We start from the raw sequence: 17,782 nt of genomic DNA, 5'->3' as shown, positions 1-17,782 counted from the left end.
TAGACAGGTACCCGATGACCCCTTTTGGCGAAGATGGAGTGCGTAGAAGACACGTCTTACTTTTGTTCATATATACTATGTATCACACTTGTACAATTTACTTTTGAAAAAATGTAAACTTTTATATGTAATGTAATGGTTGTTTACTTTGCTTACTATATGCATTGGATTTGATACTCAACATGGAGTCCGCCCCGGAAATGTTTCCGCCTTTGGTTTTCGGGGTGTGACAAATATACCTGTGGCAACGGTGGGATCGGCGGCTTCCTCATCTTGTCCTATAGCTAGGACTCTTCCAGTGTTGCCAGTTGTTGTTGCCTTGGGGAAATTTCTCTTGAAATGCCCTACTTCGCCAAAACCGTAGAAGGCTTGACTGACACCCGCTCTAGAAGATTGATTTGTTGATTGGGTTGGTTTTATGCAATTTCGAGCAAGGTGGACCTTCTTGCCACAGTTGTTGTAGAGACGTTTGCGACATGGCCTGGGAGTACGGTGATGGTAGCTGCACTTGTTGCACCAAGGAAGGGTATCGGTATATCCGCTGGTAGGAGTCTGAGCAGTGGATCCAATAGCAGAAATAGCAGCAGGGGCACTAGTGGCGTGGACTACTTCCGTTTGCTGTTTCTTAGAGGATCCTTGTGTACTTTGGGCCTTCCGCTTGTTCCAGAATTCCTTTTTACTTCCACCACTACTCTTAACTAGCTTAGGAGTGGTGGTGTCCTCATCAGGGCTATCTCCGTGATCGATCAGGGTTTGCGCAAGACATTTAGCGCTGCCATAGGTGTCTGGCTTTGCAGCCAAGACATTTCCTTTGATTGGCTGGGTCAACCCCCAGATGAATCTCTCAATCTTTATACTCTCCGGGGTAACCATTCACGGACAGAGTAGCGCCAAGTCATCGAATCTTGAAGTGTAAGCGATGATATTGGAACTCTTCATCTTCAGGTTCCAGAGTTCGTGTTCTAGGTTCTGCATCTCGCCTTGAGGGCAGTACTCTGCAAGCATAAGTTCTTTCATGGCCTCCCAACCCATGGCATTGGCTACGGGTAGGGTTAGGGATTTGACTCGGCCGTTTCACCAAGTCAAGTCTTTATTGGTGAAGGTACAAGCGGCGAACTTCACTTTATCAGATTCCGAATAGGCACATATTTCAAAGATAGATTCGATTTTCTCGAACCATCGGTTTAGGGAAATGCCACCTCCAGTGCCATCGAAGGATGTGTGTTTCACGTTCATAAAGTCCTTATAGGAACACTCTTTTCGGTGTCCTTGGCTATCATCTTGGTTTTGGGGCTGGGGACCACCTCCTGAACCACTGGGGTTCATTTGAGATAAGGTGGCTTCCACTGCGGCAATAACAACTGCTTGGAATATTGCAGGATCAAATTGGGGAGGAGGTGGTGGCGGAGGAGGATTGTTGTTGTTCTTTGAGTTGGGTCTCTTTCTTGGAGGCATCTTGATCTAAAAAGATCAGGAAAGAGAGGATCATAAGTCCTCTGAATTGAACCAAGAGATATGGAATAGGGGATATCTCATTAAGACAGATATAGAATTCTATTAAGCGATAAAGCAGGAAAGAATTATCAAAGCAAATAAATTATCGCTAAACGAAAGATTGAGGAGCAATGCTGTAACAACGGAAATTTTCAAACAAATTTTTCATTTCAAAATAAAGTGTTTTCATCCAAAACAAGGCATAAACATTCCACGTGTCATATCATAATACAAATCATATGAATCCCAAGATCATAAATCATCTATCAGTGTGTACAGATCACGTCGGCGCCTTCCCACGGTCCTCGCTAGTACCTGAAGCACATACACAACAACTGTAAGCATAATTGCTTAGTGAGTTCCCCAAAATACAACTTACGCACATACGCCTTTCCAGGCCCTGACCTTCAGGTCCATGTATCTCAGGGGACTTCCGTCCCTACTGGGTAAACCTTCCGGTCCTACCCACGCCGACCCTTCGGTCCATATTATAACGCCTTCCGGCCCATAACATAATCGCCTTCCGGCCCATAACATAATGCCTTCCGGCCCACAAAAATCATACATAGCACATATAACAATTAACTTATCACACATAGCACATATGTCTCATATCATGTCCGACCTTCCGGTCACACATACAAACCCTTCCGGGTACAGTATAGTGAGAAGACTCACCTCGCGAATATGGATAGCTAGCAAATCCCGAAGTCACTCGTACTCGATCCGCCGAGCTACAATCTCCCTATAACATCATACATCTCTTGTTAACACTTTTATCTTCTAATTTTGACTATCCCTAAGAAGTCAAACATAGGTCAACTCTGGTCAATGGTCAACGGTCAACTTGACCGGACTCGGCGAGTCTAGACGTTTTCGCCAACTCCCTAGGATTCCCTTCTTACACGTCGAGTGCTTCCCCCGACTCGATGAGTTCCACCTTGGAGAGTCGTGGGGCCACCCCGACTCAACTCGCCCTGACTCACTGAGTCAACCCATGACTCGACTGGATCAATCACTGGCCAATCCAAGGCAATCTTCAAGCTACTCGTTGAGTCTGCTCATCGGACTCGGCGAGTCCATGCCATGCAATCACTCAAACTTGCTTCTAAGGTCAAATCTGTTCCAACAATTCATAGATCTGGCCTTCCTAGACTGATTCACCACGTAAAACCCCAAACTTGGTGCCCAAACAACCTCTATATGGCTATATATGAAGGATTATCAACAAATATCACTACTCAAGGTCATAACCTCCATTGCTCTCCATAAAGCTTGATGAATAAGGCTCTCTGGACCTCTATGGATCCAGATCCAAGGCCTCATCACTAGCAAGGGACTATTTGGCCAACCAATCAACCCAACAAAGGTTACAAGAAACCCCAAAACCAAATATACTTCACAAAACAGAAAATGAGCCGAAATCATACCTCTAGATCGAAGATCTACGCTTCAAATCCACAGAATAGCAATCTCCTTTGCCTCCTCTTGGCTAGAACCTCCCTCTTCTTTGCTAAACAACACACAAAGGTCAAGAAATGCTTCCCTCCTCTCTCAAATCGCTAAAGCACTCTAGGGTTTCTCTCTATGGACGGTTGGGTACAAATGACGGCCATAAGGCCCTTTAAATAGGTCCCAAACCCGAGAAATTAGGGTTTCATTAAACAGCGCGGACTCGCCGAGTCCATATCCTGGACTCGCCGAGTCCAGACAAATCCCGCGTCCAGAATCGCGACCCTACTGGGCGAGTCTGAGCTCCAACTCGCCGAGTCCCCTCTCAAAACATAAAAAAAATCAAAACAATAAAGATACCTGGAAATCCGAGCTGTTACAATTCTCCCCCACTAGAACTAGACTTCGCCCTCGAAGTCTCGCTCTGAAAATAGCTCTGGATGCTGCACCCGCATCTCGCGCTCCGGCTCCCAGGTCATCTCCGATCCCTTCCGGTGTTGCCACTGAACCAACACCAGAGGTACCTCCTTGTTCCTCAGAACCTTGATCTTCCGATCCCTGATGGCCACAGGCCTCTCGGCATAATTCAGGCTCGCATGCACCTGAATATCCTCTAATGGAACCACTGCCGACTCATCGGCTATACACTTCCTCAATTGCGACACGTGAAAAGTGTCGTGGATCTGCCCCAACTCTGCTGGCAACTCCAAACGATAGGCTACCCGGCCTACCCTTGCAATCACACGAAATGGCCCAATATACCGGGGTCCCAACTTGCTCGTCTTCCTGAATCGAATCACTCCTTTCCAAGGAGAGACCTTCAGGAGAACGAAGTCGCCGACCTGAAACTCAAGCTTGGACCGGCGTCTGTCTGCATAACTCTTCTGTCGGCTCTGGGCGGTCAATAACCTCAGTCTGACCTGCTGAATCTACTCTGTCGTCTGAAGCACAATCTCTGTACTGCCCATCACTCTCTGCCCAACCTCTCCCCAACAAATGGGGGTCCGACACCTCCTACCATACAACAGCTCAAAGGGTGGCATACCAATGCTCGAATGGTGGCTGTTGTTGTAGGAAAACTCTGCGAAGGGTAAATACGCATCCCAGCTACCCCCAAAATCTAACACACATGCTCGAAGCATGTCCTCAAGTGTCTGAATCATCCGCTCGCTCTGGCCGTCTGTCTGGGGATGATATGCGGTACTAAAATGCAATCTAGTACCCAACTCCTCATGAAATTTCTTCCATAATCTAGAAGTGAAGCGCACATCACGGTCTGAAACGATCGAGATCGGCACCCCATGCCGAGATACCACTTCCCTCACATATATCTCCGCCAACTTCTCCGCTGAAGAACTCTCACTGATGGCAAGGAAGTGAGCGCTCTTCGTCAACCTATCCACAATCACCCAAATTACATCCACTCCTCTGGTAGTTCTCGGCAATTTGGTGACGAAATCCATAGTGATATGTTCCCACTTCCATTCGGGAACCTCCAATGGCTGCAACTTGCCATGCGGTCTCTGGTGCTCGGCCTTAACCCTGCGGCAGGTCAAGCACCTCTCAACGAACCATGCGACGTCCCTCTTCATACAGGGCCACCAATACTCTTTCCTCAAATCCAAATACATCTTCGTAGCCCCCGGATGGATCAAAAATTTCAACCGATGAGCCTCTTCCATCAAAGTAATATGCGTACCGCCCACAAACGGTACCCAAATCCGACCCTGAAACGTCATAAGCCCTCGTCCATCCGTAACGAACTCTGAAACCAAACCAACAACCTGCTCTCTCTTCTGCATCTCCGGTCGCACAGCCTCGGCCTGTGCCCCACGAATGGCATCCAATACCGGAGCTATCACGGTCAATCTCAAACATACATCTCGTAGTGGAGTGCTCCCCGCCCTGCGGCTCAACGCATCGGCTACCACATTAGCCTTGCCTGGGTGGTACAGAATCTCACAATCATAATCCTTGACCACATCCACCCACCTCCTCTGACGCATATTTAGGTTGGGCTGATCCATCAAGTACTTCAAAATCTTATGGTCCGTGTATATCGTACATCGAACCCCATACAAGTAGTGACGCCAAATCTTGAGAGCGAACACTACTGCCCCCAACTCTAGATCATGCGTGGGATATCTCGTCTCATGAGGCTTCAGCTGCCTCGATGCATATGCTATCACATGACCACTCTGCATCAACACTGCGCCCAGCCCCAAAATCGATGCATCACAATATACTACAAAATCCTCCATCCCTTCCGGGAGAGCTAATACCGGGGCTTCGCACAACCTTTGGCGAAGTGTCTCAAAGGAGGTCTGCTGCTCGGGACCCCATGAGAATGCGACACCCTTCCGGGTCAATCTGCTGAGCGGCACTGCGATCTTGGAGAAATCCTTGATAAATCTCCGATAATATCCTGCCAACCCAAGGAAGCTCCTGATCTCAGATGGTGACTTCGGCACCTCCCAACTCATCACCGCCTCAACCTTGGCCGGATCGACCAGAATCCCTTCCTGGTTAACGAGGTGTCCTAGGAACTGTACCTCCCGCAACCAGAAATCACACTTGGAGAACTTTGCATAAAGCTTCTCCGATCTCAAAACTCCAAGGACCTCCCTCAAATGCTCCTCATGCTGCTCTCTAGATCTCGAATACACCAGAATATCATCGATAAATACAATCACCGACCGATCCAACATCGGCCTACATACCCTGTTCATGAGATCCATGAACACAGCCGGGGCATTGGTGAGCCCAAAAGGCATCACCACAAACTCATAATGCCCATATCGCGTCCTAAACGCTGTCTTCTGGACGTCCTCATCCCGCACTCTCACCTGATGATATCCCGAACTCAAATCGATCTTGGAGAACCAAGATGCTCCCTGCAACTGATCGAATAAATCGTCAATCCTCGGTAACGGGTAACGGTTCTTGACCGTCAGCTTGTTTAACTCCCGGTAGTCAATGCACATCCGGTGTGAACCATCCTTCTTCTTGACGAACAAGATAGGTGCTCCCCACGGCGAGCTGCTCGGCCGAATAAATCCCTTCCCCAGCAACTCCTGGAGCTGCGAGGACAACTCTTGCATCTCTAGAGGTGCAAGGCGATAAGGCACCTTAGCGATAGGCGCAGCCCCCGGGATCAAATCAATACCAAACTCCACTTGCCTCACAGGAGGCACACCCGACAATTCCTCGGGAAAGACATCTGGAAACTTATGTACCACCGGTACCTCCTCAACTGAACTCGGTCTCTCGGAAGTCACTCGCGTATCCATCACATACGCCACAAAACCTTTACAACCCTGCTGTAGACACTGCCTCACCCTAGCGGCCGAACAAAAGGCTGATCCCGAATGTGTACCCTTGTTGTACACCGAAAGAACTCCCCCACTAGGGTCTCGTATAGTCACCAGCTGACGCTCGCAGTCGATGACTGTGCCGAATCGGCTCATACAGTCCATGCCCACAATGACACAGACATCCCCCATCGCAATAAGAATCAGATCAATCGGAAACTCGACCCCGAAAATCTCTAACACACATCCCCGGAGAACCTCCGTGGCACAAATCACCCTCTCGTAAGCTATAAAAACTCTCAGAGGCCGACTCAACGGCTCACGACTAACGCTGATATGCTGACTAAAGGCCAAAGATACGAAAGACCGACTCGCACCCGAGTCAAATAACACTAAAGCAGGCACAGAGTTCACAAGGAAAGTACCTACGTATATCATAACATAAGCATAACATCTCAACATCAAAATAAATACATGAAATAAAGCATACCTGCCACAACATCGGGCGCAGCGCGGACCACCTCCACAGTCAGTTGAAAGGCTCTCCCACGAGCCCTCGGGGCCTCGGCCTTCACCGGTCGAGTCTCAGTAGCCCTGGCAGCAGGTGCAGATCCTTGAAGAAGCTGAGGGCACTCGGCCTTCCGATGGCCGGTTTGATTGCAATGAAAGCAAACCATAAACCCCTTGGGGCAATCCCTAGCGATGTGCCCTTTCTTGCCACACTTGTAGCAGGCACCAGATCGACATGTCCCCTCGTGACCCTTGCCGCACTTTCCGCAAGTGCGGCCCTTCGGACCTCCCGTCCTCGAATCGGCGGACTTAGTCCGCTTGGCTGCCGGCTGAGACTGAGCCGGCCGCCGATCCACCCGTTGAGACTCGGCCTCCTCCCTGGCCTGGGTCTCCAACTCGATCTCGCGCTTCCTGGCATTCGCCTGAAGCTCAGCAAAGGTATGATATGGGGAGTTTGATACAAACTCCCGGATATCCCTCCTCAACACACCCAAGTACCGGCTCATCCGAGCCTGCTCTGTGGACACCTGCTAGGGGCAGAACATCGCCCTCTCATGAAACTTCCGCGTGATCACCGTAACCGAATCAGTACCCTGCTTGAGGGTCAAGAACTCCTGAACCAACCGTTCCCTCTCCACCGGGGGTACGTACTCGTCTCTGAACATAGAGGTAAACCTCTCCCACATCACAGCTGAAATCTCTGCCAAAGTGAAGTTCGTTGTCACGAACTTCCACTAATCCTTCGCTCCCAGACGGAGCTGGTTCAAAGCGAACCGTACCCTCAGATGCTGCGGACACGAACAAGTGTAGAAGCACCCCTCGATATCAGCGATCAACCTCATCGCAGCGATCGGATCCTACGTCCCGTCAAACTCAGGTGGCTTCGTGTTGCTGAATTCCCGAAACAGCAACGAGTCACCTCCCTATGGCCTGGCAGCGGCCACAGCTGCGGTAGCTGCAGCGGCTGCAGCCTCAGTCAACGCGGCATACCGCTCATCAAAAGTCTCCATCAAAGTGGTCTTAATAGACCCAAACATATTCGGAATCTCGGCCCGGATCGCCGCAGCCACCTCCTCATGAATCATCTGACGAATCTCCTCATCACTCACACTGCTCCTACTCGGTCTGTGGCGTGGTCCAACCATGATGTCTCTGAAATACAACATAAAACTATCAGAGACTTTATCGAGTATAATCGTACTCGATAACGCAACCCTACTCAGTCTCCGATATCTAGAGATTCTTACTTGGGTTGCCCACTGACCCGGTGCCTTCGGTAGTACGGGCCCAATACTACCGACCACACCGCATCAGCATTCATCCCAAGTCTTCCTCCCCAAACCCCGAATCGTGAGTACTCTACTTTTGTGATGCACTAACTACCTGCACGCTATCAAAGCATCTCATATCGACATACTTCCCTAGACTAAGGCATCACAAATCAGGCCACTCTAGTCCTATCATGAATACCTAGTCTTCTAGCATGCATAACAATTTATATCCTATCATATCTCTTAACATAACATTGTAAGGTATTTTGGGGATCTTTACCGTTCGGGCGCTGACTGATCGTACACACTGCTTCATTCTTGTTTACCACAAAATCATTTATAAAAGTTTATGCCTTTATTTTAAAAGTTTTCCTCAAATCCTCGGTTTGAGTTTAGTTACACCCGAAGGTGCACCCGAATCCCTCAAACCAAGGCTCTAATACCAATTTGTAACAACGGAAATTTTCAAACAAATTTTTCATTTCAAGATAAAGTGTTTTCATCCAAAACAAGGCATAAACATTCCACGTGTCATATCATAATACAAATCATATGAATCCCAAGATCATAAATCATCTATCAGTGTGTACAGATCACGCCGGCGCCTTCCCACGGTCCTCGCTAGTACCTGAAACACATACACAACAACTGTAAGCATAATTGCTTAGCGAGTTCCCCAAAATACAACTTACGCACATACGCCTTTCCAAGCCCTGACCTTCCGGTCCATGTATCTCAGGGGACTTCCGTCCCTACTGGGTAAACCTTCCGGTCCTACCCACGCCGACCCTTCGGTCCATATTATAACGCCTTCCGGCCCATAACATAATCGCCTTCCGGCCCATAACATAATACCTTCCGGCCCACACAAATCATACATAGCACATATAACAATTAACTTATCACATATAGCACATATGTCTCATATCATATCCGACCTTCCGGTCACACAGACAAACCCTTCCAGGTACAGTATAGTGAGAAGACTCACCTCGCGAATATCGATAGCTAGCAAATCCCGAAGTCACTCGTACTCGATCCGCCGAGCTACAATCTCCCTATGACATCATACATCTCTTGTTAACACTTTTATCTTCTAAGTTTGACTATCCCTAAGAAGTCAAACATAGGTCAACTCTGGTCAACGGTCAACGGTCAACTTGACCGGACTCGGCGAGTGTGCAAGGGCAACTCGGCGAGTCTAGACGTTTTCGCCAACTCCCTAGGATTCCCTTCTTACACGTCGAGTGCTTCCCCCGACTCGACGAGTTCCACCTTGGAGAGTCGCGGGGCCACCCTGACTCAACTCGCCCTGACTCACTGAGTCAACCCATGACTCGACTGGATCAATCACTGGCCAATCCAAGGCAATCTTCAAGCTACTCGCCGAGTCTGCTCATCGGACTCGGCGACTCCATGCCATGCAATCACTCAAACTTGCATCTAAGGTCAGATCTGTTCCAACAATTCATAGATCTGGCCTTCCTAGACTGATTCACCACGTAAAGCCCCAAACTTGGTGCCCAAACAACCTCTATATGGCTATATATGAAGGGTTATCAACAAATATCACTACTCAAGGTCATAACCTCCATTGCTCTCCATAAAGCTTGATGAATAAGGCTCTCTGGACCTCTATGGATCCAGATCCAAGGCCTCATCACTAGCATGGGACTATTTGGCCAAACAATCAACCCAACAAAGGTTACAAGAAACCCTAAAACCAAATATACTTCACAAAACAGAAAATGAGCCGAAATCATACCTCTAGATCGAAGATCTAAGCTTCAAATCCACAGAATAGCAATCTCCTTTGCCTCCTCTTGGCTAGAACCTCCCTCTTCTTTGCTAAACAACACACAAAGGTCAAGAAATGCTTCCCTCCTCTCTCAAATCGCTAAAGCACTCTAGGGTTTCTCTCTATGGACGGTTGGGTACAAATGACGACCATAAGGCCCTTTAAATAGGTCCCAACCCCGAGAAATTAGGGTTTTATTAAACAGCGCGGACTCGTTGAGTCCATATCCTGGACTCGCCGAGTCCAGACAAATCCCGCGTCCAGAATCGCGACCCTACTCGGCGAGTCTGAGTTCCAACTCGCCGAGTCCCCTCTCAAAACATAAAAAAAATCAAAACAATAAAGATACCTTGAAATCCGGGCTGTTACAAATGCTGGAATGAGGGTTTCTATAACGGATTTGGCTCGAGAAATACTCCCATAGTATTTCATGATTTGTTGTGACGATGACTCGTTGTTTGGGTATTGGGTAAGTTTTAGGTATGCTGCATACCAAAGTTACTCCAAAGCAGATGTTGGTTGTGTCTCGAATGAATATAGTTGGCCAGGCTATATTGATCCTACACACGACTACATAACTGCCCAGGTTTAACCGCAGCGTACAACACCTATTTACTTATGTTTTGTTCTACTTGTAGTTACGGATTTCAACGGTTAGGTATACTTGTATACTTTTGAAAATACTTATATTTTAAGGTATACTTTTAGTTCAGAGCACTTAGGCCCCATAGTGTTTATAGTCTTATACCATGTAAGGTTTGGTATACTAGTTCACTATAAACAAGGGCTATGATACCAATCTGTCACACCCTGAAACCGTAGGCGGAAACGTTCTGGGGAGGAGGACGTCATGAATATCACCACCAATGTACATAGTAAGCATAGTAAACACAAAACTTTACATTACATAGATTCATTTACATTGTCTGAAAACAAGAGTTACATGTGTTATACATATATATATATCTCGTATGAACAAAAGTAATGACGTGTCTTCTACGTACTCTGTCTTCGCCAAAAGGATCGTTGGGTACCTGTCTAATATGGACCTGAGAATACAAGCAGTTTGAAAATCAGCATAAAGCTGGTGAGTTTATAAGTGTTTTGTTTTATGAAAATGAACATGTTTCCTTTGGTTTTCCGAAAAAGTTTGTTATCCAAGAAAATCCCATATTTTCTTATAAGTATAGTTTAGTTATCTATTTGTTATACGATCCGGTTGTGTACAGTTCAGTTATCCCAGGAAAAACCCTTATTTTCCTAAAAGTAAAGTTTAGTTAAATACCACAATGTATAGTTTAATACATAAAACTATATATTGAAAACCATTGGGAATTATCATCCAATACAACAGTATATATTTTTAATACATAAAAATATTGATTGAAAACCATGGGAATACTATCCCATACTAGATATAAAGTAGTTTTTAATACACAAAACTATAGATTGAAAGTCATGGGATTACTATCCCGTACTAGATATAGATTGAAAATCATGGGAATACCATCCTATACTAGATATAGATTCAAAACCATGGGAATACCATCTCGTACCAGATATAGATTTCAAAACCATGGGAATACCATCCCGTATTAGATATAAAAATATAGATTGAAGGTAGATATAAAATCAAATCCGTGAAGAAACTTATATTAATACGTATTGTGAGTCGGGTAACCATGCTGACATGACACCGAGACCTCCTTGATGTTCGTCAGACGTCGGACGATATCCAAAATTTGTCACCCCGGGTGTGCCCGCCTAACTGTAGTTAGCAGTTTAGGTGTGGGATTGCCAGTCCCGAATATATCTATTCACAAATTCCACGCTCTCCCTCTAGGAGAATCTAGTTACACTTCCGGGGAGGATTTACTGATAACCCAAAGGGTTTAATAATGACGAATCTCACAAGCTAGTATTAAATTGTTCACGGTTTTTTCAGACGTTATCAAACATACTACTCATTTTGAAACATAATACAGTGAAAACAGTTAAATATAATGGAATTATCTGGCAATATACTCTAAATTAAACAGAGATAAACTGAATCAGACATAGTTTATCTAATAACTTTACATAAATCTGTGCTCGTTAAACAAGAACTAAAGATCCCAAATTATTCCAATAATAATTTGATTGATTTGATTGTTTCCTTTACTGAAATCCATGTAGTTATAATCGATAAAACATCCCTTATGCTCTGCATAATACATAAGGGGTAAAGATATCTATAAGTTTGCCAGATATTTATAGAAATACATCAGTTTTAGATTTTGAAAACATTTATATTTTGCTTGTATCCCCCCCTGAAAACATTGAAAAACTCAAAAAAAAAGGTGTAGGGGTATGAACTCACCATTCGGGAATTGAGTCGATTTGGATGCTAGACGTTGGTTCGGGGCTTGATAACGCGCGAGGTTCCTATGTAATATGGAATGATATACAAATGTATCTAATTAGACATTAATTCACTAATTATATATGATTTTACACTCCAAGATGCGAAAACACTTCAAATCAGGTGTTTGGAGTGACCCGGGTGACATCTACGGACGTATAGGGCTTAGATAATGTGTTTTCTCTTCAAGAGTAAACTCCTTAGGGAGTTTATGGCCCTAAGACCATGTCCACATGAGTTTACGGCCGTGAACTCATGGATGATGGGTTTTAAGGTTCTAAATGGTCAAATATCACTTGGGGAAAGTTGCTAGGATTTTATCTAAGGCATAGGAATGAGTTAAACTACCAAAGGAACCATCAAAGGGAGTTTACGGCCCTAAACTAGGAGTTTCAGCCGTAAGCTCCTATACCTTCCTTCTCTTAATGATTTGGTGGCCTTAGATCAATCACATGTGATTCAAACTAATTTTACAAGCCTTGGAATGTATTTATGGCATCATTTGGCTAATGTATGGGAGTTTACGGCCTAGGAACCTATCCTTGGGGGGGTTTACGGCCGTAAGCTCCTATAGGGGTGATTTTAATCAAGTTTAAAGCCCCTAAATCGATTGTGGTTGTTTCTAGACTTTAATCCAAGGCTTAGGAGGTGTTTAGATGGCATTTTAACACCTTAAAAGGAGTTTACTGCCCATGATAATGAGGTTATGGACCAAGCATGTTCTTGGGCAGTAAATTCATGTTTACTCCCCAAAAGTTGAGTTCAAGGGGTTCCTAAGTTATTAACGTGTTTCAGCATCCATTAAGTCATAATAAATTACTTATATTTAATGACTTAATTTAATAATGAAACGGAAACAATTCAAAAACGACGAATTTTATTGAAGAAACGGGTTAAAATGGCGGAAAGAATTTCGGGTTGTCACAATTGAGTTGCTCGACCCACTGTTGTTGTCTCATATTGTGCTCCTTCTGGTTGAATATGTGTTGTAAGCTTTTGTGGTCTGTAGAGATAGTGCTCTTTGTACCATAAAGGTAGTGTCTCCAGACCTTTAGGGCGAACACAACTGATCCTAACTCGAGATCGTGTGTGGTGTAGTTGACCTCGTGTGTCTTCATTTGTCTTGAGGCGTAGGCGATGACCTTACCTCGTTGCATCAGAACATAGTTGAGCCCTTGATTGGATGCATTGTAGTAGACTATGAAGTCTTCTGTCCCTTCGGGGAGGGACAGTATCAGTGTGGTGCACAAGGCTCGCTTCAGGGTTTGGTATGCCTTCTCTTGTTTCTCTTCCCAATCGAAGGCCACGCCTTTCTGGGTCAATGTTGTAAGGGGTTTCGCGATTCGAGACAAGTTGTGAATGAACCTGCGGTAGTAGCCAGCGAGGCCTAGAAATTGACGAATTTCCGTAGGCGTCATCGGCGCTGACCAGTTCTCAATAGCCTTAATTTTGGATGGGTCCACATGGATTCCTTCTTCGCTAACCATGTGTCCTAAAAATTCGACTCTTCGTTTTCAAAATTCGCATATTGAGAACTTTGCATAAAGCTTCTCTGATCGTAAGGTTCCTAGGACTTGTCACATATGATCGCTATGCTCCTCCGTACTTCGAGAGTAGATAAGTATATCATCAAAGAAGACGATGACGAACTGATCCAAGTAAGGATGACATACTCTATTCATCAAGTCCATGAATACTACGGGCGCATTAGTTAATCCGAATGGCATCACTACGAACTCGTAGTGTCTGTTAAGAGTTCAGAAGGCTGTCTTCGGAACATCCTTCTCAAGCACTCGTAATTGGTGATATCTGGACCTTAGATTAATCTTGGAAAAGTAGCTCGACCCTTACAGTTGGTCAAAAAAATTCCTATGCGAGGAAGAGGATAACGATTCTTGACTGTGAGCTTGTTGAGTTCCCGGTAATCGATGCACATACGAAATGATCCGTCTTTCTTCTTAACGAACAAGACCGGTGCTCCGCAGGTTGAGAAGCTTGGTCTTATACAGTCCTTGCTGAGCAGTTCGTTTAGTTGGCCGGGTAGTTCTTGCATCTCAGCAGGTGCTAGACGATAGGGTGATTTGGCTACGGGGGTCGCTCCTAGAGTTAACTCGATTTGGAACCCGACTTGGCGTTGCGGGGGTAATCTCGGGAGTTCTTCCGGAAAGACGTCAGGAAAATCGTGTACTATGGGGAGGTCTTTCAGGTCTTTTGTTTTCTGGTTCGTATCAACAACTTGCGCCAAGAATGCACGGTATTCCTTATGCAAGTACTTTTGGGCTTGGATACTTGAGATGATACGAAGGCTCGTACTGCGTTTGTCTCCGTAGATCATGAAGGTTTCGTTATTCGGTAGGTTTAGACGGATGGCTTTTTCAAAACACATGATATCGGTACGATGGAGACTCAACCAGTCCATGCCCACGATGACATCGAAACACTTGATTGATACTGGTATGTGGTCGATTGGGAATGAATGATTATCTAGCATGAGGGTACAACCTATGTAAATCTCGTTAGAACTTTCTGTCTTTCCGTTAGCCATTTCTACGATAAAGGTTTCTTTTAGTGTTTGCGGTGATGGTTTAAGTAAGTGCTTAAAGTTTTGGTTTACGAAGCTTCTTTCTTCCCCACTATCGAATAGGATACAAACATAAGAGTTATTGAGAAGGAACGTACCCATGACTACTGTGGGGTCTGCCACGGCTTCATTGTGGCCAATAGCAAGTAGTCTCCCTGTTCCTCCCGTATTCCCAACTTTCGGACAGTTTCTTTTGAAGTGCTTTGTCTCGTTGCACCCGTAGCAGGCTTGAGTCACTCCAGTATTGGGAACCTGAGTGATGGGCTTGGGTTGAGATCTACAAAACCGAGTGGTTTGGCCCTTCCGGTCCCAATTAGTGTAGTGCATTTCACGACATGGGCCGTTATGATGGAAGGAGCAACTGGTGCACTTGGGTAGGATCCCTGCATATATTTTGGCTAGTATAGGGGTAGCAGGAGTAGTGACAGCATGGATAGCCACAGTCTGTTGGTTCTTGGAAAAGGATTGAGCTGATTTTCCCTTCTTCCCGTTCCAACTTTGCTTCCTTTTGTTGTCAGATGTCTTGGTTGATGCGGGGTAGTCGTTGTAGCTGTTGATGGAGTAGAAGGAATCTCGTGATCGGTGATCCTTTAGGCCAATTCCTTGGTGCTATCAAAGGTCGTAGGGTGTGAAGCTAGAACGTTCCCCCGATATGGGGGCACCAGACCCCAGCTGTATCTTTCAATTTTCTTGCTTCCGGTGGGAATCATGTTAGGACATAGAGCCACCAGGTCGCACAACTTGGCTGTATAAGCCAATATGTCGGAACCCTGCATTTTGATGTTCCAGAGTTCCTCGTCGAGTTTCTGAATTTCACCCCTCAGGCAGTACTCCCTTGTTATAAGGTCCTTCAATGTGTCCCAGCCCATGACGTTAGCTGTTACTAGGGAAAGTGATTTGACATGGCCATTCCACCATGTCAGGGCCCTTTGGGTGAAGGTGCAAACAACAAATTTTATCTTGCTTCCCTCGGGACATGAGCACATCTCGAAGATTGCTTCGGTTCTTTCCATCCATTAAGATAGTGCAAGGATCCCTCCGGTTCCATTGAAGTATGTAGGTTTTGTAGCTGATGAAATATTTATAGGTGCACTCCCGTGCACGTGGGTGGATTTCACCTTGCCAGTCCCCATTCCACTAACACCACCAGAGTTTACTTGCTCCATGGTCGCGGTCACAGCTACGGTCACAGCTGCCTGAAACATTACTGGATCGAACTGCGGAGGGGATGGTGGTGGTAGAGCTTTAGTTGCGGGCATTTTTCTGATTGGACGCTTGCGAGGCGGCATCTTTTACTGAAAGTTTATGAAAATGATGTTAACAGTAAGAATCGATTGTAACCATGATTATAGTGGTTCATTGACAAAGTCGCCATAGTCCAACTATCAGATAGAATCATCATAATAGAGTAGGGAACATGAAAGTATAGATTTTTCCCATAGAGTAGACAACTGCCAATATTACTGGTATTAATGATGTAAATTGAGTTCGGGAAAAATAATCTAACAATAGGTCTTACATCAAACTATAAGGGAAAATGTTGGCAGTTCAGAAGTCTAGTTAGAGTACTTTCAAAGTTAGGAATGTTTATAGACAAGTGCTCCATAGAGCATAGAAAAGGAAAGGCTATTCCTTAACCAAAAGAGAAAGGTAAGTTGACATTTTCTACTGGCGACAGGTATCCCTTGGGCGAACCCTCAGGTCTGCCAATTGGCGTACAGCTTCCTGAAGATGTTGTTCGTGCGCCCTCTGACGCACTCGGAGTTCCATGACTTCGACTCGGGATGTATCCAGTTGTTGTTGCAGAGCCTCATTGGTCCTCCTAGTCCTATCCATAGCTTCTTCGAGTTAGCGAATACGGACAGTGTTAACGCCAGAGTTGGCGTCAACTTCCACAATTCGGTTGATGGATGCATGACTTTGCTCGACATTTCTAGTAATCCTACGGACCATAATGGGTAGTACTCGGTCAGCTGAACATCCCTCGCTTATGTTGTAAAAGCTTCGGTGTCCATTGAAAGGTAAGGGCTGACCCTGCTCGTCACTCCATTGATCCAAGGTTATTGCCCACATGGGAGTGGGACCTTGAAATCTCGGGCGGGGGTTGGGTTTTGGGCTACCGGGGGTAGGTTGTTGACCTCTGGTCCGGAGTCGGAACTATCCGAAAAACCTTCTACACAGTGATCATCCAATGGTATTGGGTGATCTTCTTCGGGCTCCTCATCAAGCCATCCTCCAATGCCTTGGTTCGGATAGTACGGATCGCCAGGGAGATGGAAGCCAGCCATGCTACTTACGCGAGAATAGGGGAAAGAATAGTTAATAGACATACTAATCTCAGATAATTATAAGATGGTCATTACTAGTTAATCCAATACTTGCATAGTGTGTACCAATTACATACAAACGAAACCGGATAGACCTTCGAATAAGTGACCCTAACTCTAAATCCACAACCAAACAAGGAACAAGAAGTAAAGCAAAGATCACAGATTCTCAGTCTATAGCGCTTTAGTCACAAGTAACCGTAAAGTATCCACTGAGCAACTATTTCCCTACAAGTAACGACCTTTTTAGTTCTCACATATGTAATTTAGAGTAATGCAAAGTACTCCTATAGTATTCTGCTCTAATGCTCTTGTAGTGGTAGTGTTGGTATGTTTTTAGACTTGTTGCAGCAGCACAACCATTCTTAGGCACATGCTAGTCACTCCTCAGAAAATATAGTTGATCAGCCTATATCCACTTAGGTTTGACAATATCTAAGCCTAATTGTGTTGTTCAACAATCATAATACTTTTCCTTTGTTCTAGTATGATACTGATACTAGTATGGTTAAATGTATATATTTACTTAGTTAAATATTTTATTATTTAAAACTATATATTCTTGGTCAGAGTATTTTAATCCCGATGTGTTTATAGTTTGTATGTCTTTTATGGGTTGATATACTTGATTCACTAT

General features: G+C 45.2%; 1 pseudogene; it reads right to left on the bottom strand.

Moving 5' to 3' along the window:
- LOC145099521 (uncharacterized) overlaps window positions 1-15,687 on the bottom strand; it is a 48,004-nt pseudogene extending 32,317 nt beyond the window's left edge.
- Between the last annotated feature and the right edge of the window lie 2,095 nt (window positions 15,688-17,782).

This window comes from Lactuca serriola, chromosome 4 (assembly GCF_051521515.1).
Source record: "Lactuca serriola cultivar US96UC23 chromosome 4, Lser_US96UC23_V15, whole genome shotgun sequence".
Classification (NCBI taxonomy): Eukaryota; Viridiplantae; Streptophyta; class Magnoliopsida; order Asterales; family Asteraceae; genus Lactuca; species Lactuca serriola.
The sequence above is the reverse complement of the archived record's forward strand: the minus strand, read 5'-3'. Positions and strand labels throughout refer to the sequence as shown.